This window comes from Maylandia zebra, linkage group LG11, assembly GCF_041146795.1.
Source record: "Maylandia zebra isolate NMK-2024a linkage group LG11, Mzebra_GT3a, whole genome shotgun sequence".
Taxonomy (NCBI): Eukaryota; Metazoa; Chordata; class Actinopteri; order Cichliformes; family Cichlidae; genus Maylandia; species Maylandia zebra.
Window position 1 is genome coordinate 27,560,174 of NC_135177.1, and position 11,648 is coordinate 27,571,821.

The window sequence follows — 11,648 nt, forward strand, 5'->3', positions numbered from 1 at the left end:
TACTTGTGATTAACACCCTGGACAGTTCCAGAACATCTGTGGGAGGCGAATCGCGGTTGAGTGAAACATAAACAATATCGGTCAGAGAGAAAAAGCATGACTGGAGATGTGTAATCCATGCACCACGCGGTGAAAGTGACGAAGGAAGACAGCAGATAGAAAGAAGTAGCAGAAAAAAGAGAAGTAAAAATTCAATAAAAGGAGAGCAAAACTGGGATATAAAACTATTAACTTATTTTTTCTCTAGTATCTCCATAGGAATAACATTTTTAATACATCAGATCAAAATGCAAGTTAGACATTTTGATTAAATAAAACACTGATGGTTGTCCTGGATGGCATCTGAATACTTATTCTAAAAGAAAATTTTTTTATTAAAAATTCTGAAATGCAAGGCTTGTAGTCACGGAGGCCATCATTCACTCTTGATTTTATCCATGTGTGAGAGAAATCAGCCAAGACACAGTGGGATTTGGAATTTTGTCTGGATATCGCAGTTATTTATTTAATTACTAGCTTATTTATCGGTTCACAGCTCAGTATATCTGTGTATATGATTTGGCATTGGTCTTAATCTTAATACAGGATAAAATGACAGTATAGATTTGTAAAATACACAAATAAAAGTGTATGGGTTATACTCTTGTCAGAAAAAGCCCATTCAATGAACAATGGGCTGTGAGGTCATTGTGCAAATGTACAGTTTCTAAGGTTGGACTTGGACGACTGACGAAACGTTTCTGTCACTGAAAACGCTACGTCCAGATGAACAGAATCAACCTTTTGGGATTTACTTACCTGCATGCAGACATTAAAAGTGCTGTGTATGTCAAAAAGCATGATATAAAACAAAGCACTGTTTGAAAATAGATTTTGTTATAACATGAGACTGTCACAAACTGGGACATGGGCAACTATTTAACTTCCCTGGCACATGGGATTGCAATGACAAAGAGAACAATGGGAACAAGTTTGCAAGACCACTTAAGCATAACATTCTTGAAATCCAAAAACACCAAATGCATCATTATCCTTGAATCTGATATATCAAACTGTCTTATGTTTTTAAACAGCTGAAACTGAAACCAATTTGTGGCTATGTCTGCAATCAAAAAGAAAATCAGTTTTCAGTCTAACAAACCGATGTCAAATTCCCAGTTTGATCCTTTGTAAAAAACTTGGATGAACACTGCACTAGCATTTTTGACACTGTTTAAACCCCATTCAGTATGACTTTTACAGAGCCATATTTCTTCTGTTATATTTGTTTTGTTGTTACATAAAAGTGATTATATGGTATATATCAAGTTTTTAGTTACTTACAGGACACATTCAGTTATTTTGACGATATTAAGGCAAACATCAGACAGAACTGTCGTAGCTACTTCAGGAACAGTGCACTGAATTTTGTAATTGATTTTAGATGAGTGGGTGAGAATGGATCACTAGAGACCAAAGGTTGACTATAAAGAGTTTGTATGATTACCAATCTCTTCATTTTAGAAACAATATATTAGACACTTACCTTATAGTGCACTTGGAAAATAGAAAATAAATATATTCATTAAAGGGTTCGTCGGGGGACTCCCTCAGACTAGCTTCTGGAGGGTATGAAAATGAAACAAAATTTACTGATATGAGACTGTGTGGAATCTCAGCCAGCAGCCAAGTTGTCTATTCGTGTGTTTCTTTTTATGATCAATGGAGTAATGTTCACTGTTCATTAGCTGTACCTTCATCAATTTTGCATAAAATCCCAGAGAGCTATTGTTTTATGTTCCACTGGCTAATGTAGATCATCTTCTTGCGCACCTGCCAGTGCACAACAGCAGGTTTATGGCACTAACTGCTACGACCATGCTCACCTTAAAATACCTTTGCCTTGGCTTTGGATGTGTCAGCCAAACACAAGTGCACCTTGTATGGGTTTCTCATACTACTCTTTTTAGTATTTCTCTGTTATAAAAGAAAACAGAAATTTACATTAAAGTTTTGACAAAATGTTTGCATGTACACATTCTGTACTTCTGTTTCAGAGCAACCTATCCTTACATTAAAAGTAATTTGTTTTGTCTAGTGGGAAAATGTATTTAGCTGCAATAATAGACACTGTGACCACGATAAATCTGCTTTGCCATTCTAATAGCTGCTAGCAACAATTTTTCCTGTTTGCGAATTCAAAAGACATATTAGCAATAATTTGGAGTAATATTTCTCCCTTTAGCTTTGTTTGGGTGTCCACCAAGCATGGGGAATAATAACTGTCTTTCCATAACGCTTGGCTGGCCACTCACTATTCCAGGTACTCTAATTTCTCAGGCAGTCCAAAAACATGCCTGTTTCGTTATTCTAAATTGGCTGTAAATGTGGCTATGAGAATGTGTAGTTGTCTGCCTCTCTGTGTTAACACACAAACACACACAGTGTTGGAAAGGTTACTTTTAAAATGTATTCCACTACAGATTACAGAATACATGCCCCAAAATGTATTCTGTAACGTATTCCGTTACGTTACTCAATGAGAGTAACGTATTCTGAATACTTTGGATTACTTAATATATTATCATGCTGTTTACAACTACGTTAATATACTATTGCTGTGATATTTATTACTATTACTGAAGGTCCGCGGCTCCGAACCGTAGTAAAGGGACCTCTGGCTAATACATCGGGTTCCCTGTCGGGCTCGTAGCTGAAAACTAGCTTTACTTTGTTGTCTGGGTCAACTTTGCTAGCGAGAGACAGAGAGAGGCGTTGAAAGGCTGCTCCAACGGAACTTATTGTTTTCGGAGGAAAACACGAACACGGTGTACAGTCGAGTCTTAATCCGGTTGTTCAGTGATGATGCGACGAATCCTACTTCCGGGTCTAAAGTAGTCTGCGTTTAATATGGCTTTTGTGTTGTTAACATGTTTAATGTTATGTATTTTCTTCTATTTGATCTCAAAAAGCTCCTAAAACAGTCAGTGATCACTGTTGACCTCCCTCGGCTTTTATTACCGCTAATCATTTATTTAAGCTCAGTCTTTAAAACCTTAGGATGTAACTACAGCCCAGCCCATGCAGCAGTATATGAATGACTAACCTCGTATTGTGGATGGATTATCTCAGTTGTTCTCCTGGCTGAAGTTTGGTCCTTTTACAGCATCCTGCCATGCGATTACATTTGTTCCTGACCACCGAGAACACTCACGGTAACTTTTATCGAGTGGAAAAACAGTTAGCTTGTTTATATTATGATAACATAGCTGTGTCGCTAGCGGTCACGTAGCACATCATTATATACCAGCTAGCCCAACTTCAGTAACCCTACAAACGTCACTGCTGTTTAGTTTTCTGTCTTCATTTATGCTGGAAGTGATAGCAGAGCTGTACGTTTTAATTTGTTTCCAAAACCCCGCAGTCAGGACATGCTATATTGTATTTAGATAGAAGCTAGCGAGCTAACTCCCTGCTAACTTCTAACTCCGTTAAATGTCATAAATTCCGTTTTCATGGATGCCTGGGTGTTAAACTCAATTGTTACACCTGGTAGAGCAGAACGCTGATCATTTTATTAAAGATGAAAGACTTTAGACAGTTTTTCAACTCTCAGTAATGCCATAGTGATCGTTTGATATATGGACCTGCAGCGGAGTTTAGACCCAGACACGGCTAGTGACGTCAGACTGAACAACCGGATAGCATACTTACAACTGGGCTCGTCAGGCACTCTTCTTGGCTGCAGTGGTTATTATTATATTTACATGCTTCCAGCTCCCGTTTTTGCTCGATGACAGCTCGTACTTTTCCTTTTTCTCCCTCCTCTTGCTCACAGACACATAACGGGTATGGCAGTCCATTCTCCCTGCAGCACGGACTATACTGTCCATGAGGCTACGTTCTTTAGGGCTATGTCTGTAGCATTCTGCCTATTAGCTTAGCGCAACAACAACAACAAAAAGGCGCTCTCTCACCCAGGAAACACGCAGAGAGAGAGCGTCACCCTGTAACCATGGCAACCGTAGTGCTGCCGCCTGGAACAACAGAACGTAGCTGTCAAACAAAACCCAAACAGTCCTGACCTGCGACAATATGAAACAGGAAAGTACCGCCGTGTAATCCATTTATTTCAACAAAGTAACTGTATTCTAAATACCACCTTTTTAAACGGTAACTGTAATACAGTTACTCATATTTTGTATTTTAAATACGTAACAGCGGTACATGTATTCCGTTACTCCCCAACACTGAACACACACACATATATGTGTAGCGAAAGACAGATAGAGAAAGAGGGACAGAGTTGTTTCCCACCAAGTACACACAACAGTGTATAGAAAATGCCATTTTGGTACTTACGCTTTCACATCTGGATCCTTCAAACATCTGTTGCTATTTGCCTCATGCATTTTGAGGCCTCTCTGACTCTCTTTCTCAGTTATACTATGCCTGAAATCTTCATGTTATGGGACCGCATCTTTGACCTAGACTTTCACATTAGCTAATTCCCTGAAAATAAAACTTAGCTTTACTTTAATTCGAATCGTATGGACCAAGGTCAGGTTACAGGTGGATATTTCAAATGCTTTGTAGTTAGTAAATTAGATTGAGACTTTTCTCATAGTTGAAATCTTAGAGCATGCAGTTCACCTGGTTTAAATTGTCTGAGTAGAACGCTAAATGTTTGTGTCATTCAGGCCTCCAAAAGGGGGGAATTTAAAATAAATGACTTTTGAAATATACTTCCTGTCTTATTTTCTCTGCCCTGTATAATTAATCTCTATTGAATTCACAGATTTTGCGTACACACTTTAAGAACTGAAATATGTTGATGTTGTTTACATTTGGATTGTAGATAGGGGGCAAGGTTTAATAAGAATATTTTCTTCTTCCTGCTCCTTTTCACACATGGTTGTAGTGCTTTATTGATAGAAAGTGTGGTTGGTTTGTTTGATCTGTTGTACCAAGTGTGAAATAAATAAATAAATGAAATGAAAATGAAATGAAATGAAATGAAATTTCATACATTGTTATGTTGATTACAATAACTTCAAACTCAAAAATATTAACGTATAGAAAACCGAAGAAGAAAAAATCTGAGGATAGTCACAGCAGCAACATACATTTGAAACTGACTCCTTTCTTTATAGTTTAAATCTTTAGTTATGTTAATAATTTAGGTGAAGCATGTATTTCTGTCAAATGTGCACCCAAAGAAAGAGTACATAAATTTCACTGGAGTTGTTAAAAGAAAGAAAAAGTTGGATTATTGATAAATTGATGAATCAAAGTATTACTTTTTCATTAATACACTTTAAAAAACAAAACAAAACACAGTATTCTGTGTGTTCTATGCATTTACGTCATAGCTGTTATTCACTTGCTTGATTGCTGCCTCCTAAACAGTCCATGTGTCAAAGTAGGATGGGAATCTATACTAAAAGTAGTATCCGGTCCCGTACCAGCAGACTGAGAGACAGCTTCTTCCATCAGGCCATCAGACTGCTGAACACGTCATAGACACCTCAGCTTCACTACTGGAACTTCAACATTATGCACTCCACACTGTATATAAATGCCACTTGTTTTGCACATATTCAACTCTGTATATTTTATATATTTTATTATTATTATTATTATTATTATTTATTTTATTTTTTTTTACTATTTAATTTGTAAAAATGTGTATACACACACACACACACACACACACACACACACACACACGTAGGAAAATATTTAGTATACACATCCAGAAATGCATACACTATTATATATTGTACATATATTTATTAGTTTCAGGTTGGCCATTCTTGTATTTTGCTCGTTTGTGTTGTTGTGTTTGCACATCTCTGTTGCTTGTGGGGCTCGCACACAAGAATTTCACTCGCATGTGCTGTGCCAGTGTGCCTGCACATGTGATGTGACAATAAAAGTGATTTGATTTGATTTGATTTGATGTGTCTACTTAAATGAAGATTTTGACTGCATTCTTAACGAATACTTGGTAAGCTGCAACACTGTTTTTAAAGCACAGCCCCAAAACAAACCTGTCTGTGGATTGGTTATCCTGAAAATTGCGTAAGTCTTTGAGTAATGACAGAGTAGTGTTGTCACGCTTAAATGTCAATACTGATAGTACCCATCAAATCTTTCAAAGTTTTTCCTTAAACCAAACAGGATTAGAATTTAACTTCAAGATTAATGTTACTTATTTATATTTTGCATTATTTTTTGTGGTATCATTCTTGATTTATGACTGGTTAAGAACAGCTCCCCCCCCCCCTTTTTTTTTTTTTTTTTACATCTGCATTGTTTAATTTCAAATCTACTGCAGCATACAAAGCTAGAATTATAAAAATTGTGTTGTTGACCAAGTATATATGAAGCTATTTGTATTTCTTCACTATAAAAATATTTAGATAATACTTCACAGACCAATCCAGTGCCCAGTGATCTCCATTAGCTTTCTGTGAAGTCAGACAAAATTTACTAACAAAGAATGTGTTAAGTATTTTTCATATTCTAATGTTTTTATTTTTCTTCATTTGGATTATGATAATAGTTTAACTACTTGTAATTTTATACCTGTTTAATACTTGTATTTGTACACATGGTAAAAGTAATATGCCATATAGTTTTGTTTAAAAATAATTTAAAAAAAAATTCCACTTAATGTAATATAGAATGAACAACTTGCTGGGCAATTTTATAAATCCGAGCAAGTTTAACCTTTTTAAGTTTAACCAGTGCAATGATGTTAAGCTAATGTAATGTAACTGTTTGCTTTAGCATTTCATTGACAATATAATTAAATCCATGTAAAACATATTACTACATTTAACTGTATATTACGTTTCCCAGTAAAATAGGCTGGCTGGATAACTGGATTAAGTAAATACAACATTTCATTTCTTAGCATGCAGGAATTGTGTTTGGCGATTAAATAATGACATGGAAATAATTCAAAAGACCTGTGACCCATGCCATTCTTATCTAAGAGTGCATACTATCAATCTGGCATTACTTAGGCAAGTTTATAATGATGGAATATGGTGTGTATGTCTTGTCTTTCAGATTGACTGACATGCTGTAATATGTTTACTGGTATTGCACATCCTCTCAAAATGCCTTGACCAATCTGGCAAACACATGCTAACCTTCTGGGCACATTGTTTCAGATGTCATTAATCTTTATTTTCAAGTATTGGGACTAGAGTCAAAGAAAACACTTCCCATTAACATATGAGCTTCTATTCACTTGACAAGAAGGGTTTTATTTAAGTTTACATACTCATAATGTTGATGTAGAATAAATTAATGTGATAAATTGTGCACATGATGTTTATGACTTCTCAGATTGTTATGAATGAATTGTATGTTCAAAAATGAAACGGTTCCCCTCTTTAGTAAACATAGCTTTGCTAGGGTTTCAGCGGAAATGTAGTCGCAGTAAAGGCTGAGGTTCAACAAGTTCTACGCAGTTAAAACAAAAAAATCACATGCGGTTATTTAGATGGCTTTAAAATACAACTAAGACCAAGAAAATATTGTGCCTCTGGACAGCCCTCACCCTATTATGGAAACACTAGAATAGATGGCGAAAGTTTGTTTTCTTCCTCATTTTCATATTATTAGTTATGAATTTTTCTTTAATTTTACACACTCATTTGTTAGTTTGTATATATTTGTATAGATAGATAGATAGATAGATATCCAAGATGCTGATTTTGTGTTTGTCTCAGGTGTAGCTGAAACAGCTACCAGAGTACAATAAAACCAAATGACAACAAAAAACTCTAAAGTGTAAAATCACAAAAGTTTTTTTTTTTTAATCAGGAAGATCCAGGATTTTCTGAAGAAAGAGTCTACTCTCTTTAAAAAGGAGCAAAAATGAATTCTTTCTCCCTGTTTGAGTAAAAGGGAACTGAGGCACGTGGATGTCCATATATTTCTTTAGTGGAAAGCTGTAATCAGAATATGATAAACAGTGCTGTCTTTTTTTCAGTTTTTTTTTCTTTGTGCAGTGACGTGAAGTTGTTCCATACACAACAGTCTTCCTCACAAAAACATGACGTTAACACAGCAGTGTTCATCGATCTCTGGTTACAATATTTAACCATTCATCTATCAGCACCACTGCAGAAATGGTGTGTGTTTTCCCAGGAGGGATTATTGTGTCTGCACTTTACCATGACAAAGTAGACAAGAAGCCTAGTGTTACAGTAAACAGCAGGCAATGGTTCAGGATATCTTTCTTTGTTTACTTAAGTTATGATAGGGTTTCACAGCCGTAATTAAACCTTTTACTTTGTAATTCCGTAATCATAGTTTTTCAGTCTTATGTTGTTTGTTAAACACAAAAATGACAACAGTCCAAAAGAGGAGTCAAATTAGCCTTGAGACATAGACAAAGAGACTGACGCCAAAAACACTTTTTTGCTTTCCATAAATTGTGTTTTCATTCTAAATTTCCTTATTGTTCTCCCAGGCTTTTTAATGGCCCTTTGGTGATGAAAATAAATTGCTGGGTCAATGAAATTAGTCACTTATACTATTTTAACTCCTATATTTTTTGCTTAAAGAAGAGAAACGAAACGGTCATTGAATCAGTCTTTTGCACAGCTGTGACCAACATCTGCTCAATCACTGGCCCATGAATAATTCAGTCACATTTATCTCAGTCAGCGCCACATCGTTTCACAATTTAGTCTCATGTGTAAAAAAAATGCTGAGATCAAATTTAGCATTTGTGCAGTGGTTCTCCACTGGATAGGACCAAATTAGATATTTGGGATGACTTTACTCTAGGCTATGGTGTGAGTGTCTGCAAAAGCAAATTTGGATTTTGTTCTGTGAACATTTTGTTGAGCAACAAGCTTTATGGTTAAAGGTTGGGAAAAGGCCAATCTGTTTACAGTAATCAGATCATTTGCCAACTAACACAACCGTAAATATTTTAGCCAAAATTTTGTCACTTTTAAAACAACAGAAAACTCTGTAAGAAGTGTAAGACTCATCATGCTGATGAATTCAGGCAGTTGGTGACAGTGGGTACTGAATGTTCTGTGGAATAATACACCATATTTAATTTAGATTTTAAGCTTCCAAGTACAAGGACTAGTGATGAAAAGTCTGGCTTTGGAAGTTCATACAGCATTTCCATCATATTTCAGAGTTCCTGCTGATCCGTCTTTTTCTTGTTATTCTTTCTTGATAGCTGAAGTATTGCTCAGCTCTTTCTGTGATATGTAACTGTCATTTTGGTCCATAAGTTCTAAAGTATGTGATAATAGTTCATGTGAGCGCTGAATAATGCACATATGGTAAGTTTGTATGTACTTTGGAATTGGCATGGGTCCTGACGGTTTTTGCACTGATGACTGGCAGACATTGGTGCAGGCCTGAAGAGTCTCAGACAGTTTAAAGTTGTGAACGGTGTGCACACACACACATGCACATGTGTCTATTTACTTTTGACACATCCAGCAGTCAAAGTCTAAGATCTTTTTTTTTGCATGAAAAAGTGTGTCAGAGCTTGGGTCCTGTAGGACTTGGAAAGTTAGGTATCTGTCTATCACCTTAGCTTTTGTCTGGAAAGCCACCCCCACTATGTGTGTGTCTTTGACAGCCTATAGTACTCTGTTTATGACTGGTCAACTGTGACTTTGCATTTGGTTTTTGAATGACATACTACAATATGTCAGTCAATCTGAAAGACAAGGGTTTTATCAACCACCCAACTTCTTGGTCTTCTTAAAACTGCTCCAATTGCCAGACATTACTGTCAGATGGGTTTGCCAAAACTAACACAGCTCCACAGGTTCATTATTAATATCCAATCGGGGTTGGATTAGGTTGTTACTAATCATTAAAACTAAATACTGATTACATGTGAAATTGAGGCCTCAAAACTCAATGAGACTTTAGACTCAGAGGCACAAAGCAGAGGAGAAAGACTGAGCGACAGCAATGTAATCAAGGTACTCTTTTTATAGAGGTTGAAGACCTGAAACTGCCTGAACAAAGAAAACAACACTGACAATAAATAGATAGAGGGTATCTTGACATAAATACACCACCGGAAACTTCGAACAGGCTGTGTTTTGTTTGTTTTTTGTATGATCATTAATAATCTACCTATAAATCACTGCATTTTGCAGAATGGTTTTAACATCATCTCACTTTGATTTACATTTTTAGGGACAATAGTAACACTTTTCTTGTATATCTTTTTCAGCATTCTCAGTGTTCTGCACAGTCACAGTGTTGGAGTCATAAACCTATCATTAGTCATTAATAATTCCCTCTCTTTAAACTGCTTGCTCTGGAGTCTACCCTGGAGGTATTGCATTGTCCAAAACTACCCTTGGCTTTTCAGCTACGACAGAAATTATGACCTTAATAAAGTTGACTTTGTAATATTTGCATGCATAAGCATCTTAGAACTGATACAATAATGACTGTCTGGCTCTGTTTTAGTGCTCCTGTGGGATATCACTTGGCAGTCAGTGGATGTCCTCATGACTTTACAGCCTGTCAAAGTCACTACAGAACAGGACTGTCCAATTCAGAAGTGCTGCTTGTCACTAATCTTCTTGTTGTAAAATAGTACCTAGCATTAGACAGTTTATATGATAAGATGCATTTTATTCTTTGGATTTGTTTACATTATCTATCTATCTATCTATCTATCTATCTATCTATCTATCTATCTATCTATCTATCTATCTATCTATCTATCTATCTATCTATCTATCTATCTATCTATCTATCTATCTATCTATCTATCGAAACACCAGCTGGCAGAATAATATGATCAACTGCTTTAATATCTAACCTACAGTATCATCCGTTTCAGATGTTATATCTTTGTCTACATCACTGGCCATCATCATGATGACGTGATCGCATATTGTTTGGGTTTATTTCTTGGTGACTTTGAAAAAAACAAACTCTCTGGACTGTAACTTAATTCTCATGATAAATCCTTCAGCAAGATGAGGGTAACTGAATGTGGCTGATGTTTATCCAGTAGTTGTTCACATAGTAAGTGTTGATAAACGCTGCAGTCTCAAAACAAGGAATTCTGGTCTCTGATCTCCAAGAATTGTTGTTTATGGCCCCCTGTTGGATAGCAAGAAAACGAGGACTGCTCATATCTAATACTTGTTATTTGTAGATGGGTTTAGTGATTTTGTGTTGATAGTAACATATATGTGTGTGTGTCTCTCTATATAGACACACACATATATAATTTTCTTATCAAAAACAACTTTATTCCTCCACTCAGCTGACAGAAATCAGTTATCTGATTCTCATCTAAAAGGCACATTTCATGGAACTAAGTGGGAGGTACTGAAGATCATCTGAAAGCATCCTTATTCAGCAACTTGAGCAAAATGCTTTATATTCTTTGTCTTATATTTTATGTTTAACCATATATATCAAAGACAGAACTTATTTTACATTTCAGATAAAAGGTCATAAATAAAAGGCTTTCTCAGTAACATCGAATACAGAAATAAATGGAAACTTGCATTAAACAGCTACATTTAACCTACACAACACTATCGCAGGTTTTGTTTCTCAGTAAAATTGTAAGGGGTGTGGCCTGTAATGCCCGCTGGCAGTGCTGGGGTTTGGATGCACATATCGCGGCTTTG